This window comes from Orycteropus afer, unplaced genomic scaffold, assembly GCF_000298275.1.
Source record: "Orycteropus afer afer isolate SDZICR_OR568_19922 unplaced genomic scaffold, OryAfe1.0 scaffold00120, whole genome shotgun sequence".
Taxonomy (NCBI): domain Eukaryota; kingdom Metazoa; phylum Chordata; class Mammalia; order Tubulidentata; family Orycteropodidae; genus Orycteropus; species Orycteropus afer.
Genome location: NW_006921707.1, coordinates 2,347,711 through 2,375,412, shown reverse-complemented (window position 1 = coordinate 2,375,412; position 27,702 = coordinate 2,347,711).

The following is a 27,702-nucleotide window of genomic DNA, read 5'->3' as shown; positions in this document are numbered from 1 at the left end:
TTTCTTCTGAGGTGCTTGGAGTGGACTCTAGTGTTTTAACCTACAGCACTACACAGGGATACTTGACTAAAGCTTTGGGAGAGAATTTATCATTAGTCTTCCAAAAGCTCAAATTTCAGCTGTCAGAGCTGGAAAAAGAAAGATGTGATAACTTTTTCATATAATATAGATAAAATCAAACTCACTGCCACTGAGTCAGATCCAACTCATAGTGACCAATTCTTGGGTTTCTGTGACAGTATCACTACAGAAGTATCTTGCCCAACCTTCCTTCCAAGGAGTGGCCGGTGCGTTTGAACCACCAGCCTTCTGGTTAGTAGTCATATGCCTTAGGCAATATGCTACTAGAACTCCATAGATAGATTTCACTGATGAATTTGTTGAGTAACTTTCACTCAAGCTATTTGCATTCAAATTACATTTGTGCCATCAGTTGGAAGGAGGAAATATAATCAAATTTAGAAGAAGTGTCTAGACATTAGTTCACCATAAATACTGACTGTTCCTAATGCCAGGGCATAGAATCTTCATGGAAGGATCTCTTAGGGTAGGTGATGCCTCACATGGCAGAAGTGCCCAGAAAGACTATGCAACAGCAAAAAGATACTAAGATAAATATCAGTCATCTTTAGATATTTTGGGTTACTACTTTAAGTACTAAAATGTATTATTTTTGTTTATGAGAGGGAAGACTTTCTTAAATGAATTGCTCATTTTTCTGCTGTCTTTACAAAAGTTCATTTGAATAAAGTTTTACTTTCTGATGTGGTTCACTGGCATCCTTATGGACTTCAAGGCATGGTGCTTTCCAGCGCTTAATTAGTTGCTTTAGGGCTACTATGCATATATATTATCAATATTTTTCTTTTGTAATTTGTTTCTTCTCTCTTTCATTTCTTGATGATTTCAGTCTGACAGTTTATACTTATCTTCTCCTTGTGGATTTTGCTATTGATAATTTTAAGAGTATTACAGACAGCACTGGATGTGGAGTACAAAATGAGGTTGAAACCATGGTCTGTCACTCATTATGTAAACCTGGGCTATTACCAGAGCTGCAGTAAAGGCATTAGGAATAATCATTACCTATGGTGAATGAATGTCAGTGGTCCTTTGTAGTTCATTGAATAAAGCTCACATTTTAATCTGGAATTTAAGATTCTCCATAGACTGCAGCAATTTACATAGAGCAAGTGTCAGGCCAAGGGTCTACTCTTATCTCTGCTTCTAACTAACCACACAGGCTTTTTATTTTCCACATAAGTAAAAATAAGAGGTTATAAAAATGTCACTGGTATCCTTTCTAGCTTGAACACTATATGACACTGAGACTCTGACTTTTGCATTTTATTTCCAGTTTCTTCTTTGATGTGTGCTACACTACAGTTGAAGGAGACTGCTTCATTTTTCTCAAACATACTTCCTACTTTTTCATCATACTTTCTCCTTTTAGAGTATGCTTTTTTCCTTTGTTGTTAGGTTCCATCAAATCAATTCTGATTTATAGCAACCCTGTGTACAATAGAACAGAACAGTGCCCAATCAGGTGCCATCCTAATAATCCTTGCTATGCTTGAGCCCATTATTCCAGCCACTGTGTCAATCCATCTTGTTGAGGGTCTTCCTCTTTTTTACTGACCCTCCACTTTGTTAAGCATGGTATCCTTCCTTCTCCAGGAACTGATCCCTTCTGACCAGATGACAAAATTAGATGAGATTTCTTTCTTTAGTATTTCAAGTTGTACCCACAATTTGAGGTCTAACCCAGGTCTGTGCACCAGTAGTACTTTGGAGTTGTGTTATAACACTCTTCACATGCTTCTTTGCATTATGGCTATTTGTTTTCATGCTTACTCTTAATAACTCTACCATATTATAAATTTTGGGGGTCAGAAATTCCATTGTTGGATTATCCATAATATGTAGTACAGTGCTTTGCACATAATAGGCACTTGCTATTTATACATTAAATTGCAATCCGAATAAAGAACTCAATTTACTGGTAGATTAAAGCCAACCAGATAAAATTACAGTAAAACCTTCATCCTACATAATGCATTTAATGAAAAAGAATCAATTGTTATGATCTAGAGTATAAAACAAGTGAATGGAAACCCTTTTTTTTTTGACACTTCTATTTCCAGATGGTGACTAGTTAGGTTATCTGTGCTTCCATTAAAATAAATTCTCAGTAACCACATCTCCTCTTGATAAAAAGCTAAGCCTTCTAGAAGTCAAAGAAAGAAAATAGCCTATTATATTCACAAAATGCAAATACCCTGCCCTTTAAAATATGTCAAAAGGAACATTGTGACTAGAAAAGTCTGACATGCACTTTAAATCATCAAAGAGCCTTCAGCACACAAATGCAAGGTTGTAGTGTTATTACACAAAATTGCCATAGTTTTTCCCCCTCTAGTATATTTGCTACCCTTAAGTTCTCTGGTACAGAAATGGAAATGACATTAAAAAAAAAAATTCCTAAACATTTTGTCAAGATGACATCTTCAAATTCAAAGACAAAAGTTTCCATTTTGATATCATGAAAATTAAACAATTTTTTTTAGTAGTGAACTTTTTTTCTTTTTTAACAAAGAAAGAACTCTCTTTATTTAAAAAAGCCATTTGTATAGCATGGAATAATGTTAAATTGATAAAACTATCTCTTTGAGAGGGAGCCAATGAAACCCAGTATCTGAATAAGGAGCTGGGGTAAATGAATAAGAGCTGAGATTGCAATGACAGCTGATAATTTACAAAACTCAGTCTTCTGATAATGTGGAGAAAAGGCTTTTAGACTGTGCCTTAGCAGGGGGTGATTCATACCAGAAAAACCAGAGCCCTTAGAGGTAGAGTTATGGCTAACTTTAAATTTCAAATTAATCACTTATTTAATTGAATGGGTTCACACCAATGTGTAACAACAACTCTTAACTTGTTATGGAGTGTTTTGAAACAAAAAGGCTTTAAAGGAGAGAAAAGATGATGTAGATAAACAGCCCAGAAAACTTAGTGCTCCTGTCCAGGGCATCCTTTGCTTTTGCACTGGAGAATTCCAGAGTGGGGAAAACAACTTCTCACCTGAAGAAGAATCAGTTTACAGGAAATGAGCAACATGTCCATTGTGTCCCTAAGGCAGAATTGTGTTTTTGGGAATCAAATTTCAAAATAAGGAGAATTTGGAGTAAAAGATATGATCAGATTGTATGAGATTCATATGCTGTGTAAACAACAAAAAATAATTTTAATTAAAAATGAGTCTTCATCATTTAACATTAATGAGATTGATAGAATTCAATCTATGAAAGAGGTCTGGCTGCATAGTGGTTAAAGCATTTGGCTGCTAACCAAAAGACCAGCAGTTAAAACATACCAGCTGCTCTGAAGGAGAAAAATGAGGCAATCTGCTTCTGTAAAGATTTACAGCCCTGGAAACCCAATGGGGGTTGCTATGAGTCAGAATCGACTTGATGGCAGTGAATTTGGTTTTTTTTTTTTTTTTTTTGAAGTAGTATAACCTAGTAGTTAAAGACTAACAGATCTTCTAAGGCAAACAGCGTAGGCAGTTACTTCCCCAAGTATAAAATGGGAGTAATTGTCTTAGTCTTTACCATTTGACATTGTTGTGATGATTAAATGAGGTAATGCACTTAGAGTGCTTCACACAGTTCTTGGCACACAATTAGCACACAGTGAACTTTAGTTCTTAGCATTTCTCTTTATTACACTTGTATGGAATCTTAAGTTCTTCCAGTCAAACTTCCCAGCCAATTGAAGGATTACTTTCACAGTATCCCTAACAGGAATTTGCCCTGCTTTTGCTTTAAATCTCCAGTGACAGAGAACTCACTACCTTCTAAGGCAGTTAGAAATTCCTCCATATAGGGAAAGAAGACCATCTCCCCCCATAGCTTTGATCTATTGGTTCTCATTCAGACCTTCAATGACACATGAACCAGAATCTAATCTTCCTTTCACAGAATAGTTCCATTTCCTTTAGCTGAACCTTAGGGGATAAGACTTCAAGCACCCTCTATTTCTCAGATTCACAAAGATGTGTTAGTGACCCATTTACAATGTATGTCAGACATAAACATAGGTTAACTGTTCCAGTAACACAAGCCACATAACACTCAAGCTAGCATTTAATGAGTGCCAGACTTCATCTTCTCTATAATTCTATGAAGTAACTTTGATTATTATTTCATTTTATTTTGAGAACCTGAGAATAATAAAAATGTATCATTCTATGTGTTTATTATTAGGATTGTTGAATACATAGGAAAATATTTATATTTATAACTTGAGACGCACAGAAAAAATAGTAAAGTGAAAAATATGTTAAATAAGACTATAAAGTTGATGGCAATATGAAAGAAAAAATACACTAATAGCATAGTGGTTAATATCAATCAGATAATTGATAGTATAAAATAGGACATGTATATTTTATACTAAGCTTATTGGTGACTTTTTTTTGGATTATTTTGAACAACAGAAGAAGGCCATTATCCTCCAAAAAAAAGTGTAGCTATCTTGTGGGATCATTTTAATTAAAGCAGTGAATATTTCTAACATAATGTGTGAAAATAGAAGACTGACTAAAATATAAGCCTAACTGTTCTATGGGAAAGTAGTACCTAAATCAAATAAATAAATGCACTCAAGAGAATTTAGAATCAAGAGAATATAATAAATAGTATCTTCAGTGGAATTTTTTATAATGTTGTTACTAAAAATGCACTGAAAATAAAAAAGCAATTGACCAGGTTCTCAAGAGGCATTATCACTCCTAAGAGAAATTACTGGCCAGACAGAAGCAAGCCTGCATATTGTAAAGATAACTCACACAGTTTGCTAATAAAATGCAGGGGACAGATTAAATTCTTAACTGACTATAACCAATATAATGTTGTAATAGAAACCATGAAAGAGAGTCCTTTTAAAATCTATCAAATATACAAGACTAACTTCATAAAACAAACACAAAAGTTAAAATTAGAATAAAAGTTTTTTGACTTGACTAAATTATTTCTTTAGTCTTTCAGAGTCAGCTTTTCTATATAAAATGCTAAATTAAAAAAAATAAAAAAGAAAAACAACCACCTATTCATGGAGAAAAAGAACGAAAGGGGAACATCTTATCATAAATTGCAATCATTCAATTGAATGAAAACATGTCAATTTTCCTTCCAAATACCTTGTAATCAATTGAAAGAGAAAACATTTTACCTTTACATACTATTTTATAGTTCTAGGAAATTTCTGAGAACTTACTAAATTCAAGTGACCTTAAAGTGGGGTGGGACTTATTCCAAACTAATATAATTTAAGTCATTGTAATTTTGGACATTAAGCCAATAGTCTTAGAATCATACTGTTTTATGCTGGGTTTTGAGAAGCAGAGACTGAGATAGGAATTAAGGTGGTTATGACTGAGTGATGAAGTGCTCTTCAGGAAAATGTGGTAAGGGAGGAAAGCAAACTAGGGAAGGAGGGATTTGAACAAGGATGTGGTTTTAGGTCAATTCTAACATTGGCTGTTGGGAGGGACTATGGAGGCATAAAGCACACTCCACAGGGTTGTCATGTATAGGTGTCAATCATTCATCAGCTGTCGGCTTTGTGTGTGTGTGACATTTTTTTCTGGTGAAGTGGTTTATTCCTGCAGTAGCCCAATAAAAGGATTGGTACAAGATACCAACACAGTCTCTGGGCATTTGAATTTTAATTTTACTAGCTTGCAATGACTTTCAGAAATACTTTTCTGTATTCCTTGCTGGAGGGAAGTGAAATGCAGATAGAATTAGCAGGTTAAATATATGTTGTGTTTTATCCCAATTGATAGATAGCTGCAGATTTGGATAAAAGTTGGTGGAAATTCTCATTTAGAACTCTGATTTCCTAATTCTCTATGAACTCTGAATTTTCTACTTGCCTTTTCAAGACTTCCTACTTGTGTGCTCATCTTCTAACCCTGTTGTTTGGTGAGTGACTCAAATGTTAACCATATCCTATGTTCTAGTACAAGTGGAGTATGAGCCTGTATAAGTTGGCTAGAAAGAAATGGTTCATTTTCCCTGTTGTTGCAGTTGTTATGTGCCATTGAGTTGGACCTGACTCATAGCAACCCCTCCTTGGGTGTCCGAGGCAGTATCACTACTGAAGTAGATTGTCCAACCTTCCTTCCGAGGAGTGGCTGGTGGGTTTGAACTGCCAGCCTTCTGGTTAACAGTCAAATGCCTTAGGCACTATGCTACCAGAGCTCCCTCATTTTTCCTATGTTATCTGATAAGGACAGGATAAGGACTAGGGGAGCCCTAGATGCAACCCTTTAGTCCTTTGGTCTTTGAAAGCGAAATTTTTTATTCAAGTTGCTAAAGCTGCTTATTACTTTCTTTAGTATAATGTTGTTATTTGCTGTCAAGTCAGACCTGACTGATAGTGACCCCTCCTTGGGTTTCTGAGGCAGTATCACTACGGAAGTAGATTGCCCAACCTTCCTTCTGAGGAGTGGCTGGTGGGTTTGAACCACCAGCCTTCTGGTTAGCAGTCAAGTGCCTTAGGCACTATACTACCAGAGCTCCTTTCTTTAGTATATCCTTCCTCAATTCTTGATCTTTCTCCTATCCAAAAGTATTTGAGTCTAGGAAGATTGAGAAGTGTATCTGGATCACTCATCCCTCCAGAATAAATCAACAAAACAGACCAGTTGCCATGGAGTTGATCCCAACTCATGGCAACCCCATGTGTGTCAGAGTAGAACTATGCTCCATAGGGTTTTCAATGGCTGTGATCTTTCACAGAGATTGCAGATGGTGAGGCCTTTCTCTTGAGACAGTTATAAGTGGTAGACTAACTCTCAACCATTTGCAATATCCAGGGACTTCTCTAGATAAATTTCCTATCCTCATGGCTCTTTCATGCTGTGGATCTGAAACTCATAAGCAAATATAACTCAAAACTCACTGCCATGGAGTAGAACCTGACTCATAGCGACCCCTCCTTGGGTTTCCGAGGTGGTATCGCTACGGAAGTAGATTGCCCAATCTTCCTTCGGAGGAGTGACTGGTAGCTTTGAACTGCCAGTCTTCTGGTTAGAAGTCAAATGCCTTAGGCTCTATTCTACCAGAGCTCCTGAAGCAAATAAAGTAATTTAAGAGTCTTTGGGTGGTGTAAATAGGTAATATCAGCTGGAGAGATGCATTATAGATGAAAAATAGAGTTAGGGAAGGTTGGATGGCTGCAAGTTTACTATTCTATGTAGGCTGGTGAGGGGCTAGAGGGCCTCCTGATACTGGAACAATCGAGCTGTGACTTGGAAGAGCAATACGAGTGTGGGAGAAGAGGCTCCAGCAACCAGTAGGGCAGATGCGCGTGCACAGTGACAGCCGAGCAAGTGGTTTGGTTACAGGCTGCGCGAGCCCAGGAGATTACCCAGCCAGAAGTATTTTCACTGCTAATGACATATTATTTGTTCTTTTTATGTCAACAATGCCTTTTGTTTCACTTTAAAGCTTTTGAAGGACATAATTAAGAGGTTTTTTTTTTTTTTAATTTTAATTTTTACAGAAATTGTAGCTCTATTGAAATATGTAGCTGGAAATCAATATGTAGATGTGTAAATGCACACACACACACGTATGTATGTATGTTTATGTATTTTTAAATTATCTTTCTTCTGACTAGAAAAACCAGGTCCTAGAATATTTTCTGATAAGAAAAAGCTGTACAATTTTATTCTGATAAAAATGCCAGTAATGGCTTTAAAAACTGCCCTTGTGCTGTTGTTTCTAGGAAAGTGGGCATTTTTATGGCCTTTGAAATTAGGGATATCAAAAAGGAAGTGATAAATTGACAAGGCCAGGGAATTGAACTCAGTGGCTGTGCAGTAGGCTCCATATAGTTCAATGGGGTTCTTTTCCATGTGATGCCAGAAGCTGGCTGCTTATCTCTTTCTCATTTTTCAACATTTTTGGAGTTTCCTCCTCTTAACATTTTTGACTGCTGGATTTTTCTTCCTTTTTTATCTTGTTGCTTTCTTCTTTTTTAAGTTCTTGCTCTCTCTTGCGCCTGCTCTTGTCCTCTCCCTCTCTGGAAAGCTGCCTGTTGGTTTTTCTAAGCCTAGTGTAAGGAAACAAAAATCCCCAGAGAAGTTATCTACGAAGTCCCAATTTTCTGGTGTTTTTTGTTGCTATTTTGGGTGACTTTTTATGTCAATATATAGCAGTCATAAAGGAAGTTTACATGTTTTATTTCTTAGTCTGAACACATGCAGAATATAAACTGGCACAAATATGATGATGGAAGAGACCCAAGGAATGTTAACGTTAAATTATTTAAAAGGGATTTAATTCTACTTGAAAGCTGACTTCCTAGGCAATGTGCTTCCAGGGAGTCTTAATCTCTGGCTCTGTGATGTGTGTGGGTTGGCATGCTAAGCATTTAATCAGTTAGTCACCACTCTACTAAGGACCCGTTGTGGCCCCTGCATTAGAGTAGGCCTGCTACCTTGCTGAAAATTCCCGTCTTGGAACAGAGATGAATTGGTTGTTTGAAAAGTATAAAAAGGCTATGAAAAGGCTGAAGCTGCTGCAAAATTAAAGTGCTTCATGTGCAGTTTGTCTTTGAAAAGACTGAATGGCCAAAGGGAATGTGTGAAGGGGATGAAGATGCTGGTAGCGGGCAGCTCTCTTTGTATTAAAACCCATCGGGTCCGCAATTGATAATTTAATTTCACATGTCTTTAGTTTTATGTGGCCTTATAGCCATGCCAGTATATTTATACTGTTTAAAAACTTTTGTCCTATGATCAGAATGATTGATCACCTTGTTGAATGAATGAGTTCAATGGAAGGTAGAGGAATGAGCCTATGAACAACTGAGAAAATTATTAAATCGCATTTCTTCCTTGATCTCTGTTTTGATTTGCTTTACAATTTTCCATCAAGTACAAGCCATTTTGGTATGGAAGGCCCAGTGTGTATCCACATTTCAAAGGTTTGATTTCAGGTAAATCTATTCTCATAAAATTTTAGTTTGCATATATATCTCATCTCCCACTAGATTATAAACATCTTTGAAAGATAGGACTATACCTTACTTGTTTATATATATCCAAGTAATATATGGAACTCACTAAGTGCTTAATAAATGACTGTTAAATGAAAGGAAAATTTTACTTTGAGCATGAAATGTACTGTAAAAAAAAACAAAGGTTCAAATGGTACCTAAAAATATTTCTGTAGCAATTGTTCTTCACTGTTACTGAATATAAGGAGCTCTGGTAGTGCAGTGGTTAAAGCATTTGGCTGCTAAACAGAAGGTTGGTGGTTCAAACCCAGCAGCTCTCTATGGGGGAAAGATGAGGCAATTTGCTTCCATAAAGTTTAGCCTTGGAAACCCTGTGGGAGTAACTATGAGTTAGAATCGACTTGATAGCAGTGAGTTCTTTTTTGGTTTATTACTATAAATATATATTTACGTATACTAGTATATAGTCATATATTTGCATTTATATATGATGTCCTACAGAAGTTAGAGAATATTGTTACTCATTGTCTTTTCAAGACAGGAAACAGTTTAAGCCAGTTTCCTGAGGGAAATGACTAAGTAGGTCCCTTTCCCTCTCCCACTAACTCTTAACTATTTCTGTGAGAACATTCCCAACATAAAGGTGCTTGTTGTTGTTGTTATGTGCCAGTAAGTCTGACCTGACTCATAGCGAACCCTCCTTGGGTTTCTGAGGTGGTATCACTCTGGAAGTAGTTTGCCCAACCTTCCTTCCGAGGAGTAGCTGGTGGGTTTGAACCACCAGCCTTCTGGTTAGCAGTCAAGTGCTTTAGGCACTATGCTACCAGAGCTCCTACATAAAGGTGCAGAAGTATGAAAAGAGACTGAATCAAATATTTAAAAATATAATTTTAATGTCCTTGATGAAATAATTTCTCTTGATATGGCAACTGACAATTTTGTGTTGAGCCTGCTTTGATTTATTCGGAGAAATGGCTCCTTCTTTGAAAGTTTCAACCCTAACAATGGTGAGTGGCAAAATAACCCTTCATTAAGATATCTAGGCCTAGAGACTCAATCATGTGTACAAAGGCTGGGATACTTCTCAGAAAACTTACCCAGGGAGAAAAGCAGAAGAGTTGTATTTCTTTTTGTCCTAGAGTTGTCCTGATCACTTTTCTGACATCAGTCTGTTGCCACAGAAACACTGGTGGTGACACAAATGTAACATATGACTTCACAATAGAAAGTAGGGCTTTATTTTCTTTTACTTCCTTTACACAGTAGGTGGACAGCATCAACTGTACATGGAAAAAAAAAAAGAATCTTGTTTGAGTACAAAGCCAGCAATTTACAAAAGTCAACAGAAAATTAGTAACAATCCATAGAAAAAATGTGGTTTTCTGCAGTAGTTTTCACCTACCCATTAGAGCACGACATATCAATTAAAAAAAAAAAAAAAGTTTCTGAACAATATACCTATTTTATAATAAAGAAATGGAATGAAGCTAATATATATAAAATTTATATATGTATTAGGTGAATGTTTTGGTTAAACTTACTTATGTAATTGTCTTCATACAAACCCCCTGCCATTGAGTTAGTTCTGCATAGTGACCCCCATTGCGTTTCCAAGGATAGAAATCTTTTCATGGAAGTAGATGGCCTTATCTTCCTCCCATGGAGCAGCTGGTGGGTTTGAACCACCGACCTTCTGATTAGCAGCCACATGTCTTACTCACTGTGCCACCAGAGTTCTATAATTGTCTTCATAGGGTTAGAAATACAATGATAGCTGGATCCCTGAGGAAAGACATAATTTGAAAGTACCATAGACTGCCCAAAAGAACTAACAACTCAGTCCTGGATGAAGCACAGCCGAAATGCTCCTTGGAAGCAAGAATGGCCAGACTTCACTTGACCTACTTTGGTCATGTTGTTGGAAGGGACCATTCCCTGAGAAGGATATCATGCTTGGTAAAGTGCATGGTCAACAAAAAAGGGGAAGGCCCTCAACGAGATGGACTGACACAGTGGCTGCAACAATGGGCTCAGGTATAGCAAGAGTTATGAGGCTGACACAGGACTGGGCAGAGTTTCGTTCTGTTATACATAAAGTCGCTATGAGTCAGAGCTGACTTGACGGCACCTAGCAACAATTATCACCGCCTATGTTTAATAGAATGAGTAACATGAAACATACTTGTCTTATTAAACTGAACCACATGAGTGGGGCAATACTTTTCAAAATAAACTTTGTATTTTACAACAGTTTTGGGTTTACAGAAAAATTACAAAGATAATAGAGGCCCCATGTACTCCACATCCAGTTTTCCCTATTAAATAAATAATTCCCTATTAAATAGGGAAAATGCTATTATAACATTTGTTATAATTAATTGGCCACTGTAAACCCAGCCAAACTCACTGACTTTGATTCATTTCCTACTATAGTGACCCCCACTGGGTTTCCGAGGCTATAAATCTTTACCAAAGTAGATCGCCCCATCTTCCTTCAGCAGAGCACCTGGTGGGTTTGAACCACTAACCTTCTGGTTAGCAGTCAAATGCCTTATCCACTATACCACCAGAGCTCCTTAATTGACCACTATTATGAGCTCTGGTGGTGTAGTGCCTAACACATTTGACTGCTAACCAGAAGGCTTACGGTTCAAACCCCCCACCCACTCCTCGGATGGACAATTGGACAATCTACTTCCATAGTGATATGACCTAGACAAGCCAAGGAGGGGTCTCTGTGAGTTGGATCTGAGTTGACAGTAGTGAGTTTTTTTTTTTTAAATAATACATTTAACTAAAGTCCATACCTTATTCAGATTTCTTTCTTTTTTTTTTTTTTTGCCGACTCCATTTTTTCTTTTTTTTTAAAATTTAGGATCCTTTGTGGGATACTACATTGCATCTTATGTTTCCTTAGGCTCCTATTGGCTGTGACAGTTTCTCAGAGTTCCTTGTCTGATGACCTCCAACAATTCTGAGTACTAGTCAGATAAAATTGAGCTCTGATGGTATAATGATTAAAGCATTCGGCTGCTAACCAAAAAAAAAAAAAAAAAAAGTCTGTTTCAAACCTACCAGACCTTCCATGGGAGAAGGAACAGGCAGTCTGCTTCTGCAAAGATTTACAGCCTTAGAAACCCTCTGGGGCAATTCTGCTCTGTACTATAGAGTCCCTGTGAGTTAGAATAGACTCAATGGCAGGGGTTTGTTTTTGGGTTTAAGTCAGATATTAGGAAGTCCTGGTGGCACATTTCTGGCTACTAACCAAAAGGCCAGTGGTTCAAACCAGCTGCACCACGGGAGACAAATGTGGCAGTCCGCTTACATTAAGATTTCAGTTTGAAATGAATAGGTGGATTACTCAACAAGCAGGGTAAGAATAGGTTTACTTACGCTTATTTGCTAATCTGTAGTGAACAATTTTCCATTTTCTCCACATCAAAGATTCTGCTTCTAGGTATGACTGACATTTGTCTCTCTCCCAACCTCTTAGCACCTTCCTACGGAATCAAATTTAAAATCCCTAACAGGGATTGCCCATTAAGAAAGGTGAAAACTGTTCACTACAGATGAGAAGCAATGCAACGCATCCACTGCATCTATTGCTATGGAGTCAGATCCGACTCCTAGCGACCCCTCCTTGGGTTTCGGAGGCAGTATCACTACGGAAGTAGATTGCCCAACCTTCCTTCCAAAGAGTGGCTGGTGGGTTTAAACCGCCGGCCTTCTGGTTAGCAGTCAAAAGCCTTAGGTACTACACCACCAGAAAGTAAGCACAAATAAGCCCATGCTTACTTTGCTTATTGGGTAATCAGCTCCTGTTTGGAAACCCTAGGAGGCAGTTCTACCCTGTCCTATTGCTTGCTATGGGTTGGAATGGACTCAATGGTAGTGGATTTCATTTTCTTTCTTTTTTTTTTGTCAGATATATTGTAGAATATCCCTCTGTTAGAATTTGCCTGATGTTTTCTCACAGTTAGACTTGGATCACGTGTTCTTGGGAGGAAGACTACAGAGGTAAAGTGTCACTCTCATCACATTTTGTCAGAGGTCCATACTCTCCACATGACTTTACATTGCTGAGGTTAATTGATCACCTGGTAAGGTAGTGTGGTCAGGTTTCTCCAGTTTAAAGTTACTTCTATGCCCCATCTCCACCCCTACCCCCAACTTTCTATATTATACTCTTTGGAAGGAAGTCACTATGCTCAGCTCATACTTACATACCACATTTAAGGTGTGGGAAGTCATGCTTCACCTCATTTAGGGTAGTGTCTACATACAGTATTTGGATTTTTTACTTTGTAGAGTTGCCTTTTCTCCCCCATTTATTAAATCAGTCATTTATTTATATCAATATGGACTCATTGATAATTATTTTATGCTTTAGGTTATAATCTGGTACTACTTCATGTACTTTCTTGCTCAAATTGTTCAGTTATTGCCACTGGGAGCTCTTTCAGTTGGTTCCTATGTCCTTTGTGTAGTTTTTAGGGCAGCCAAATTGAATTTTAATAGTCCGTGAAATCTCTTTCTCTCTTTATACATTGACTCTATGTCTTATGTTGGGTTCCTTAGAGAAGCAAAACAGTGAAGCTTATATGTGTATATATGTGTGTGTGTGTGTGTGAGAGAGAGAGAGAGAGAGAGAGAGAGAGAATATCTCAAAGAAATGGCTCATGCAGTTGTAAAGGCTGTCAAGTCCCAAGTCTGTGAGTCAAATGTCAAGCTGGAGGCTTCTTCTAACTCACATAGGTGCAGGGGCCAATGAACCCCAAATCAGCAGGCAATACAGCAGTCTGCTTGCTTTGGAGGTTGACAAATCCAAGATGGACAGGGAAAATAACAATTTGTTGCCTTACAGGCTGTGAAGAGAGCAATCCCATGATCAGCAGGCAATATGGATGGCCATTGGTTCAAGTCCAGATTACGATGATCCAAATGCAGGATCTTGAGCAAAAAGCCAGAGATCTTTGCCAGGATTTCCATATGTATCAGAAGCAGGCCACACTCTGAAGGAAACTCTTTTTCAGCTGATTGACTGATCACAGCAGATCTCATCATGTGTTGATTACGTTATCAAATCTTATCATGAGGAATGACTACATCATAACTGCTAAACCTCTGAGAATCATTACCCAGACAAACTGGAACACAACTTAACTATCACACTCTATAAGACAATTTTGGGGAAGAGGACAGATTATTTGTCCATGGTAGTAGTAGGAAACTTGACCATATAGTAAATTTCATTTTCATTTTATCATAGATTAATTTATTCTGTCTCAAGAAACACCAACTCATATTTTGCATTTATGTTAATATGTTAGTCATTATTTCATGATTTAGTTTTTCTGTTTCCCCCCCACACACACTGGGATCTTGAGAAAAAGGCTGGAGACAGGAGTGGTGAAGCATCTCTACTCTCTATGTCCTCCAGCCTTCAATTGACATTTTGTTTTTGCTTGAAAATACTGTATTTAAAAATACAATCTCTTCTATAGAGAAGAAAGATGCCCAGTCTCCCTCTATTTTTATCACCTGATTTCTTCTCATTTCTCTACTTTTGCTTTGTCTTTTACATAATAAAAGGGAAATAGGTGGGAAGATTATACCAAGCATTTTTGAGCCAAGCAGAGTCCCAATACCCAATCAGCCTGCTGCTGAAAGCACTTTCCAGTCTATCCAGGCTTAGGGTAAAGGTTATGACTTTTTCCATAAGTTTTCCTCTTCTCAGGGGCACCACCAAATTGGAAGCAGTGTGATAATTTGGAGCACAGTGTATTTAGGATTTGATCTAGAGAAATTGGTATGATTTTTATAGTCGGCCCCACTATGTTTTATTTGGTACTAGAATTTCAATTCAGAATATACAGACAGCTCAAAGACACAAAATGTAGCATAATAAAAGGAAGTGAGAGATAAGAGTTGGAATTTTTCACTTACTTTGTTGTTTTGTAGTGTATAGGACATGAATATATTGTAAATCACTGATTTAGTATTCATATATTTTGTTGGTGGCAACGTGATTTTTTTAAATGAAATTTTTTATTAGCTTGGATCTATAATCTGTCACTAGAAAGCTTTGCCAACCTCTTTTATGTATTACTGTTTATGTCTTTGTCTTTTTATTGCCACTGACAAGGCACAGAGCAAAGCTCAACTAAGTAACACAAAACACTATCACATTGCTTAGTAACACAGATTTGAAGGAACCCACTGCCATGGAGTTGATTCTGACCCATAGTGACCCTTTAGGACAAAGTAGAACTGCCCCCATAGGGTTTCCAAGGCTATAAATCTTAACAGAAGCAGACTGCCTCATCTTTCCCCTGCGGAGTAGCTAGTGGGTTCCAGCAGCTGAATGTTTTAACCAGTATGCAACCAGAGATCCTCATGGAGTGAAGGAAAGGCACAGAAAATTGGTATTAGAGAAACACTGTATTCTATTTATTTACTACATTAACCCAACTGACTCCTACAAGTAAACTCTGAGCTATTCACCCAGAGTTGTGGTGAAATATTTTTAGTTCCATGGGATGTTTTGTCTGGAGAGACTTTTTCCTGAAAGACCCATTGGGATTTCTTTATCTTTTATCAGAGGAACAGTTAGGAATGACAGAGTAGGTTGATGTAAGGAAGTCTAGAATAAGATACTGGTTTTCATTCTAAAATGACCTTAATCTTACAAAAGGGTCATGACATTGCAAGATAGTGTTATTTTTACCTACTATTGTTAGTTTGGGATATGAACTATGTACAAGTATCCTTGCTGGGTTTAGGTGGGGGTCTTATATAGCACCAGAATAAAGCGAAAAAAACTTCTATAGTGAGTTTGTTTATGAATTTCTCTTTCAACATTTTTAGGAGTTAGATCACAAGTGAGTTGAAGAAGCTGAGACATAGCATATGGCATTAAATATATAGATATGCCTTATGTTATGTATGTAAATCTGATGCTGATCATAGTGAAGCCTTTTGTTTTTTGGCATTTAAAGGATAGAGTAAAATTCCCCATCTGTGGCTGGTGAGATGTTTCTTAAGTGTGTTCTAATAATTATAAAGGATTGTTATGCTCTTACATATTTAGTCTATCAAATTCACATAGATGATGAAGGTATAACCTTGAGGGAGGTTTTGCTTCCAGAGCTATGTAAGAAAGGCACCATCCTGAAATCACAAAATATTTATTGCTGATGCTAAATGCCACAGGTGTGTGGGTGTAAGCAGGCTGTTGGGATATCAGTTCCTGAGGAAACTGCTACTGCTAGAATGCAGAGTCCAGCCCGGAAGTGGGCAATAAATAGTAGGGCCTTTTATTTTTATCAAGAGGCATTATTTCTCTATATGTTTTGGTTGTTTGAAAGAAGGGATTGTATTCATCTGAAGATACTTTGAGGAATTTTCATGGTGGCTTAAAGTTAGTGAATTCTCAATACATTTTGTGAAATTGAATTATTGACTTTGGATTTAGGGTACTTTGATAAATTACAATTAATATTTGAGTATTTATCAATTCAGTTATCTAATCATTCCTTGGATAATATTTTTGAGCCTACAGTATGCCAGCACCATGATTTTCTTTGGGGATATATTGATAAGCAAACATAGCTACATATCCTTATTCTCATGCAGAGGGGATTTGAGGAGGGTAAAAGGAAAAAAATAAATAATATTCAAAATATTAAAACCAGATGGTCAGATGAATTAATATATAAATCAACATATAAACAAAATTTGAAAAATAATTATTTTATTCTTTATTAAACATATATCATAGGGCAGCTTATCAAATGATATGTTATAATGTAAATTGTTTATTAAATTATTCCAATAATTTCCAAATCATAGATTGGTTAGTTTTTAATAAAATAAAACTCACATAACATAAAATTAATCATTTTAAAGTGACTAAGTCAGTAGCATTTAGTACCTTCCTCATAGGTGTGGGTTGCTAGTGGAAAATGTACTGGGTTTTCTTCAAGCTCTATGTGCCATGACAGTTGTTTCATCACCAGCTTTCTTATTTTTATTTTGTTTATACCCCTTTAAAGTTAGAAAATAACATTATGCATTTTAAATAAATATGAATGTTTTATAAATTCAACTAAATTCTGTTAACCCTCATCATTTCTAACATGTCAGTCTTCTTGCCAAATCTGAGGTAATCACCTCTATTTAGTTTCAAAACATATTCACCACTCCAAAAGAAAAACCTATACCTATTAAGTACTGATTGGTGAAAAACAAGGCTCCAGGAATTGATGGAATACCAATTGAGATGTTTCAACAAATGGATGCCCCCCTGGAGGCACTCATTTGTCTATGCCAAAAGATTTGGAAAATAGCTACCTGGCCAATGACTGGAAGATATTCATATTTGTACCCATTCCAAAGAAAGGTGATCCCACAGAATGTGGAAATTATAAAACAATATCATTAATATCACACACAAGTAAAATTTTACTGAAGATAATTCAAAAACAGTTGCAGCAGTATATTGACAAAGAACTTCCAGAAATGCAAGCTGGATTCAAAAGAGGATGTAGAACAACAGTTAGCATTGCTGATATCAGATGGATCTTGGCTGAAAGCAAAGAATACTAGAAGGATATTTACTTACATTTTATTGACTATGCAAAGGCATTTGATTGTGCGGCTCATAACAAATTATGGATAATATTGAGAAGAATGGGAATCCCAGAGCACTTCATTGTGCTCATGAGGAACTTGAGCAGAGACCAGGAAGCTGTCATTCGGACAGAACAAGAGAACACTGCATGCTTTAAAATCAAGAAGGGAGTGTGTCAGGGTTGTATCCTTTCATCGTACTTATTCAATCTGTATGCTGAACAAGTAATCCAAGAAGCTGGACTATATAAAAAAGAACAAGGCATCAGGATTGGAGGAAGACTCATTAACAACCTGCCACACGCTGATGACACAACTTTGCTTGCTGAAAGCGAGGATGACTTGAAGCGCTATTGATGAAGATTGAAGTCTGCAGTATGGATTACACCTCAATGTCAAGAAAACAAAAATCTTCTCAACTAGACCAATATGCAGTATCACAATAAATGGAGAAAAGATTGAAATTGTCAAAGACTTCATATTACTTGGTTCTACAATCAATGCCAATGGACACAACAGTCAAGACATCAAAAGACATACTGCATTGGGAAAAATCTGTTGCAAAAGACCTCTTTCAAGGGCTGCCGAGCAAAGATATCTCCTTGAAGACTAAGATGCACCTAGCTCAAGCCATGGTATTTTCAATTGCTTCATATGCATGTGAGAGCTGGACAATGAATAAGAAAGACCTAAGAAAAGTTGATGCTTTGAGTTGTGGTGTTGGCAAAGAATGCTGAAAGCACCATGCACTGCTAAAAGAACTAACAGATCTGTCCTGGATAAAGTACAGCCAGAATGCTCCTTTGAAGCAAGAATGGCCAGACTTTGTCTCATCTCCTTTTGTCATATTGTAAGAAGAGACCATTCTCTACAGAAGGATGTCATGCTTGGTAAAGTGGAAGGTCAATGAAAAAGGGGAAGGCCCTCAACAAGATGGATTGACACAGTGGCTGAAGCAATAGGCTCAGGTATAGTAGGGATTGTGAGTTTGTCAAAAGATAATTACTGGTGATTCGAATGGAAAAGTTGAAAACCAAGAAGCAGCATTGGTACTTAAAAATATGGCTTTGGTGATAGAAATGATGCCAGAGACCATATTATAGAATTTTATAAGACCAATGAATGTTTTATAGCAAATACCTTTTTTGCAACAATATAAATGGCAACTCTACATGTGGCCCTCACCATATGGAATACACTGGAATCAAATAGAATACATTTGTGGAAAGAGGTAATGGAGAAACTTAATATCGTCAGTCAGAATAAGGCCAGGAGCTGACTGTGGATCAGACCATTAATTGTTCATATGCAAGTTCAAATTAAAGCTGAAGAAAATGTAAACAAGTCCATGAGAGACAAAATACGACCTTGATTTTATCCCACCTGGATTTAGAGAACATCTAAAGAATAGATTTGACCCATTAAACACCAGTGATCAAAGACCAGATAAGTTTTGGGATGACATTAAGACATCATTCATGAAGAAAGTGAAAGGTCATTACAAAGACAGAAAAGGAAGAAAAGACCAAAATGGATGTCAGGAAAGATTCTGAAACTTGCTCTTGAGCAGACAATAGTTTAAGCAAATAGAAGAAATGATGAAATAAAAGATCTGAGCAGAAGATTTCAAAGGGCAGCTCGAGAAGACAAAGTAAAGTATTACGATGAAATTTACAAAGCTCTGCAGTTAGAGCAGCAAAAGGGAAGAATATGCTGAAGATTTATCAAGCTGAAAGAACTGAAGAAAAAATTCAAGCCTTGAATTGCAATATTGAAGGATTCTGGAGACAAAATATTGAAGGATACAGGAAGCATCAAAAGAAGATGGAAAGAATGTACACTGTCACTGTACCAAAAAGAATTGGTTGGCGTTCAGCCATTTCAAGAGGTAGTATATCATCAAGAACCAATAGTACTGAAAGAATAAGTCCAAGCTGCACTGAAGAAATTGGTGAAAAACAAGGCTCCAAAAATTGATGGATTTGGTCTGGTTAGTCTGGTTTCTCAAGAGGAGCAAAACCAGTAGAGTTTATATATATATATATATATATATATAGAGAGAGAGAGAGAGAGAGAGAGAGAGAGAGAGAGATTTATCTTAGGAAAATGGCTTACACAGAGAGGCTGGCAAGTCCCAAGTTCCTGGCTCAAATGTCAAGCTGGAGGCTTTCTCAACTCATGCAGTTGGGGGCTCTGACGAGCTTAAGGTTGGCAGACAGTATACTGGCTGTTGACTTCAATGGATGATGATTCCAAGATTACCAGGAAAAATGGTGGATTGTTTGCTTATGGACAATTGTAAGCAGCACAATAAGACTCAGATCCACAGAAGGTTCACTTATTTTCCCAGGATGTCTGTATATATATATTGGAAGCAGGCCACATCCCTAGGAAAATTCCCTTTCAATAGATCTGCTACTCAAAGCATACACATCAGATCTCATCATGGAAATAATCGCATCACAACTGCTTAAAGCATTCAGAATCATGGTCCAGCCGAGTTGACACACAACCTCACCTATCACTTCTACCCCTTGTCCACTTGGCAGTTGTACACATTTCCCTAACTACACACAATCTCTACATAAGGACAATTATAAAGTCATACTTGTACCTAACATGATACACTAACACATGTACAACTGAAAGCACATTAACCCTGTTTACATTTTATAGTTTATAACTGAAAAAAACAAAAATATTTGATCACACATACAATGAAGAAATATAGCAATCATAGTCCTTGTTTCTGCATCTGGTCATGTGGCTGTGGCTCAATTTCAGAACTACCTTCTCCACCACCCATTTCATAATTCCCTTGCCCTCAGCAAGCACCACAACTGGTTGTGGTTCTTTGTCTGTTGGGTAACCCACACCTTCATTCCTGAAGTGTCTGGGCCATTAGTAGTCATATCAGAATTGGGATGCTATAGTTTTCCATTGACTTTAATCACAGGGCATGGTATGACTAAGAGATATCATAAAGAATCTCCTGTATTCCAGGCATATTCTTTACCTCCATTATGTCATATCAACATCACTGCCACCAGTACTGACTGCTCTGTCCCCACTGTGCTGTGCTACAGTGAGAGGCAGTGAGAGGCATGACTTCAATGCCATGGTCATGCCTTGGTATACTAGGCAGGTGCATGGATGGAGATGGAGGGTACATCTTCACCAACTGTGCCCCTGGCCCCAATTCCATCCTCCACTGCTGTAGCTTCTCATCATTATCTTTAGGTGATTCCTTAAAAGGTAATGTGTTTAGATTTCATCAACTTGGTTGAATGTGGATTTAACAACCAGTATTTTAACAACCAGTACAGAAAAATGTCAGCCTTGTATACCCTGTATTCATATAATATATTTAATTTTTTAAAATTGCTAGAAAAGACCCCTTTTCTGTCATAAAGAAATACTTTTAAGGCAATGTATGTTTACTGAATGATAATTTGTTGTGAGACACTTTTCTTTGGGCCAAATGGTTAGGTTTTGTTTTAGGCTGGTTCCCTAGAGGAACAAAACCAGTGAGCATATATATAAACATATGTGTTGTTGTTATTGTTAGGCATCTTTGAATTGGTGCTGACTCATAGTGACCTTATATACAACAGAACAAACCACTGCATGGTCTTGCACCATCCTCACATTCCTTGCAGGAAATGACTCATGAAGTTATGGAGGCTAGCAAGTCCCAAATCTGTGGGTCAGCAGTAGGCTAGAGGTCTCTCCTAATTCATGTGGTAGCAAGGCTGATGCACCCAAAATCTGCAGGTTAGGCAGTAGGCTGCTGGCTCACATCCCAAGAACCAGAGGTCAGAGGGTGATCATGTGAATGCAGGATCAAAAGCAGGATGAAGAGAGAGTAAATTTTGCCAGACCATCCATATATATTTAATTCAGGCCACAGCGCAAGGAAACTCCCCTTTCAACTGATGGGCTGCTCACATCAGATCACAAAATGGAGGATGATTATATAATGCAGGTATCCCCCACTTTTTCTAAAGACCTACATTAGCACCTGTTTTCGCTAACTTAAAGACATTGAAAGAGGATTTTTTCTTCTACAAAAAAAAGGTAAAAAGTGAAACCAGAATTCAGTGTTTGTTTTACAGCCAGCTGATAAAGAGACAGCACACACCCTGAGCAGCAATAGTGGCATTGCCAAACTCCTTCCAGGGGAACTGCACTCACTGCATATACTGGGCTGTTGACTTCAGTGGATGATACAAACATTATTTCTATTTATATAGGTTGTGTATTTATTATATCATTCTTGCTTTTACTGTATGTTAGTGTTATTTTAGGTTTTACGTGTTGTTTGGGATAATTTGGCAGGTTATGTTTTGGGTCTAGAAGTGCTCAAAAAAATTAATGGCAATTGCTTCTTTTCTTTATGTCATTTTGGCTTATGAAAGTTTTTGTAGGAATGCTCTATGTTTGGATAATGGGGAAAACCTGTATTTGCTAAACTACTGAAGACCATAGCCGAGGCAAGTTGACACACAACCTTAACCATCACAGAGGCCAGCTATAAGTATATTGTTGTTTTTAACTGCTAGTAATTGGCTCCAACTCATGGCAACACTGTGTATAAAAGAATAAGATGTTGTGCCCAACTCTAGCAGTGCTATGTACAATAGAATGAAATATTGCCTGGTCCTATGTTACCTTCACTATTTTACTAGTCTGATGTTGTTGGCTCTGTGTATATTGAGTGTCTTCTAACCTTGGGCAGTTATAGTACTCTGTCAGACAATATTCTGTTATGATCCGTAGGATTTTCATTGGCTAATTTTTGGAAATAGACTACCAGGCCTTTATTCCTAGTTTGTCTTAGTCTAGAAGCTCTGCTGAAACCTGTCCACCATGGTTGACCCTACTGGTATTTGAAATATTGGTAGCATAGCTTCCAGCATCACAGCAACATGCAACCCACCAGAGTATAACTGTGTTAGGCTCTAGAGAAGCAAAGCCAGTAAAGCTTATATATACATATACAGAAAGAGAAATTTATCTTAGGAGAATGGCTCACATGCTTATAGAAGCTGACAAGTCCCAAGTTCTTGGATCAAATGTCAAGCTGGAGGCTTTCCCAACTCATGCAGCTATAGGGGCTGACAAGCTCAAGGTTGGCAGGCAGTGTACTGGCTGTTGACTCCAACGAATGACAAATCCAAGATCTCCAGGCCGAATAGTGGATTGTTCGCTCATGGACAGTTGTAGGCAGCACAACAGGATCCCGATCCACAGAAGAGTGTCTCTTTTCCCAGAATGTCCATAAATATATTGGAAGCAGGCCACACCCCTAGGGAAACTCCCTTTCAGTGTGTTGGCTGCTCAAGGCATATACATCCAATCTCATCAGGAGAATAACCCACATCACAACTGCTTAAACCACACAGAATTGTTGTCAAGCCAAGTCGACACACAGCTCCAACTATCACAATGACAAAGTGACAGAGGAGATACAAGATACATACAGTGCCAATAAGATTTGGTGTTAGAAAATTTCCTTAGTGACAATGGAAGCATAATGTGAAGTTAACAACAGCCTTACATATAAATATATACCTTAGCATGAGTGTAAAACCACACATTAATATCCAGATAACAATAAAAAGAGTCTAGGAGAATTCTTTGTACTCCATATGAATTCAGTAGGTGGCAGTTGATTTTATTTCATAAATCCACAGATATAGTAATAAAAATATATTTGTATATATTAACTGTGTACTCATAGCTGAGATGTTAATCTCAGTAGATTACTACTCATTTATGGTGGTAAAATATTTATATTCTGAATCAATGAATAAATATTACTGATAGATCAAGGTTTATGTAGTTCAAGGTTATGGCTGAAAAACTAATGCCATAGGAACAAAGGTGCATCTAAAGTCTATGTGTGGATGCATAGTTGAAAAGCTGATATATATTTTATAATTAAATTATAAATGCCAGCACTATTTATAAATGTTTTGATGATAAATTCTTATTAAGACCAAGGTCATTTATATTCTTTAGACTCTTTTCCAGACTCATTGCTTACAGCTCTACTTTGTCCTGTTTCTGGGGACGTCAGCCCTCAGTAATACACAAAGGAAAGAATATGGATAACTTGGTGCAAATTACACAAATTTGAAACAAATTCTAGTAAATATTCTAGCTTATTTGAACACTTTTTTTTTCTTCCCATTTGAGTCAATGTTTCATTCACATAAGGACAAACTATTGAATGAAAATTCATGAGAGGCAATAGTGGTTAAGTGGTGGAATTCATGCTTCCATACAGGAGACTTGGTTTAATTCTTCGCTAATGCACCTCAGTGCAGCCACCTCTTGTCTGTCAGTGGAAGCTTGCAAGTTGCTATGATACTGAACAGGTTTCAGTGTGGCTTCCAGGCTAAGGCTTGGAAGAAAGGCCTGGCAATCTACTTCAGAAAAAAAAAATCAGCCAGTGAAAACTCTGTGGATCACAAAAGTGCAATCTCATTGTGTATGAGGTTGCCTTGATTTGCAAGCTGACATGATGGCAGCTAACAACAAAAGGAAATTCAGTCTATGAGTCCTCCCTCACTACTCTATAGTTATAGCAAATGGGCAGTACTTGGTGCCTATTACTCTAGATATACATGGAGATGGGTAAGTAATGAAATGTATCAAAAATTCAAACATTTGTCCTGAATATATTGTGTTAGAGACTAATGGAGTTCTGGAGTGCTTCTTAGAATAGCTGAATTTTTAAAAGCTTTTTTTTTTTTTTTTAATCCAAGGAGAAAAATGAGTGTTAATTACTAGGTATTAACCAGGATGCAATGTCAGAATTAAAATTTCACACTACCATTTAGTCCTGTTAGACATCTTTTCTTGCATAAAATTGAATTTGATTAAACTAAATGTGATGGAATAAGATTACACATTGAGATCTTAAATTTTTATATCATTTTTATTTTAAATGAAAATGTTGACAATTTCTCTTTTTGTGATTGTTTTGGTTACTTTGTGCTGCTCTACTAGGAAAAATACCACAAATACCACAAATGGATGGCTTGAACAAACAGGAACTTATTTTCTTACAGTTTAGAAGGACAGAAGTCCAAGTTCAAAGAGCCAGGCTGTAGGGGCTGAGTAAAATCCCCTAGACCTTGGGCTCAGCTCTGCCTCTTGCTTCCACTCTACTGGAGCTGGTGGATTTTCTTAACTCAGGCAGCTTCTGGCTGCTCAGGCTGACAAACCTAAGACCGACAGGTGAAAAGGCACAGTCCCCAAATTATCAAACCACATGGCAGACCACTGATTCAAGTCCATCAACAGTACCAAGATCAGCAGACAACATGGCATGTTGCTGAACAACAACTCAGCTACATGTAGGATTCAAGTGTGCCAAAAGCTGTAGACCTTTCTCAACACTTTTCCTTATATACTTGAAGCAGAACACATCCCTAAGGGAACTATATCCAGCTGCCCAGCTACTGAAAAGCAAGCTCAGCCAAGTTGGCACATAACCCTAACTACCACAATGACTTTATCACTAAAATTTACTAGTCCAATGATGTTGGCTCTGTGCATTTTGAGTGCCTTCTAAACTTGGGGAGTTTTCTAACACCAAATCACTAAAATTTCTTTAACAGACACTAGATTCCAGAATACTACTCATTAATATAAATCTATTCACTGATAAGATTAAACTTTCCTTCTTTAGTAATAAGGTTTTAATCTGAGACTATTGGTGAAATCATTTCATATACAAATATTTCAGAAAATAAAAATGTAAAACTCTGGTGTCCTCTTCATTTACCAATCTGAATATTATAATTTTAATTTCTAACTTTATTGTAATATTAATAAGTCTATAAATATTTTTCATAACAATATTAGCTGTTTAGTCACTGTCATCTCCTTTAGAAAATAGAGATGATTTTCATTCTAAAGTTCTTTGACACTTCAAAATGTTCATTAGTTTAGATAGTGGGTTATATGAATAAATGTTCATGCAACATTAAAAGATAAAACATTCTGAAAATAAATTTCTGATATATCAATTTCTGTTGGGATGCTGATTATGAATGAGTTGAATAAACATAGAGAATGAGAAAAGATTTATGCTTGCATAGTCAAACGCTGTTTCCAAGTGAAAAAAAATTGTTTCTAACTCCTAAAGGATAACTACCCCCAAATACATTTAGTTTTCTTCTCATTAATTACTTATGCATATTTTTCACCTAGAATTATCTTGTACTGAGAAAAGATGGGTACATTTGGAATTCCAGTTGGGATTAGGCTCTATCTCTGACTAAAGGTTGTGTATTGTTTTCCTCCTGACTGAATGATTCTCTGAATCTCAAAACAGGTATTGTTTTGGTTCTCTAGTGCTGCTCTAACAGATATACCACAAATAGATGGTTTTAACCAACAGGGATTTGTTCTCTTACAGTTTAGCAGGCTGTAAGTCCAAGTTCAAAGTGCTAGTTCTAAGGCCTGGGTAAAGGACCCTCAACCTTGGGCTTCTGCTTTGCCTTTTACTCCTGGCACACTGATGCTGGAGGCATTTCTTAACTCAGACAGCTGCTGGCTGCTGAGGTTGATAAACCCAAGATTGACAAGTAAAATGATACAGTGCCAAGATTATCAAGCAACATGGCTGGCTACTTATGACACAGTCCCAAGATGGGTAGACAATATGGCAGACCACTGATGACTTGGGCAAATGCAGGATCCAGATGTGCCAAGAAGCTCAGAGGCCTTTCTCAATTCTGCTTCTTATCTACTAGAAGCAGACCACATGCCTAATGCAGCTACTCAGCTGTTCACTAGATTCCACCACAGAGTTGATTACCAGTCTCATCATGAAGAATAAGTACTTCCAGCTATCCAGCCACTCAAAATCAAGCCCAGCCAAGATGACACATAACCTCAACTACCACAGGTGTTATAAATCCCCCAAGTGACTTTCTTTATCTTATGTATCTTTCCAACTTTGAATGTGAGAAAGCTTGGAATTCTCTGCATTTTTACTTTCCATTTAAAAACCTTAAAGCAAGAGCGCTAGGAAGTCTCACCTGTTGTGCAACGCTGTTTGGTAATTCATTTCAGTATTTGTTTCTCTGTAAAATAAAACAAGGAGAAGGAGAAGAAACAAAAATTATTTACTTTACTCTATGGGGAAGATTTGTTGGTAGAGTATGACTTATTTATTTAATTTTTTGTCATGAAGGTGACCAGCAGGATTCCTTTATGGTGAAACTGCAAGACTCCAGTAAAGTCTTTTATTTTAGATGGTAGTGGGAACTGATGGAACTTAGCAACTCAAATATTTTTAACAAAGTTGAAAAATCAAACAATACCTCTTTTACTTATAAAATCCAACACTATCAAATTAATTTTGAGTAACATTCCAGACAAATCTTGGTTTGGATGTGAATCAAGTGTAAATGATAACTTATTCAGGTAAAATCTTGTTCAAAAATGCTAGAGCAGCCCAAGATAGATTGTATCTTACACAATGTTATTCTTAGAGTTCAAGTGTTATAGAAGTAAAGTTAACTTTTATTGCAGTTATTCAGTAGCTATTAAGTGTCACTGTAGGCAATTAATACACCTGTTGCTGAGCTGGATACAAAGAACAACCCTAGGGAGACATGACTCTCATCACATTTGAGTGGACAATTGTGTTTTCAGTCTTGTCCCTTCCAAAGAATACTTCACGCTGCTACCATGATGATTTTTTTAAAAAACTGATCCTTGTCAAGTATTCTCCCTGCTTTTAAAACCTTTCTGGCTCCATATCTCCCAAGAATAGATGCAAAATTCTATAACACAAGCTATCAAGGTCCTTGATAATTCCAATATTGCTTTCCTCTCTAATCTTTCTCTCTTTCTCTCTAAATACACACTCCACATTTTAGCAACACCAAACTAATCATTATTCTCCAAACCCACACATTTATTAATTTATACCTGGAGTTTCGTCTTCCAGGAACATTCCTTTCTCTGTCGTCATTGTCTGCCTTAAAAAGTGATACAGATGTCACATCTTTT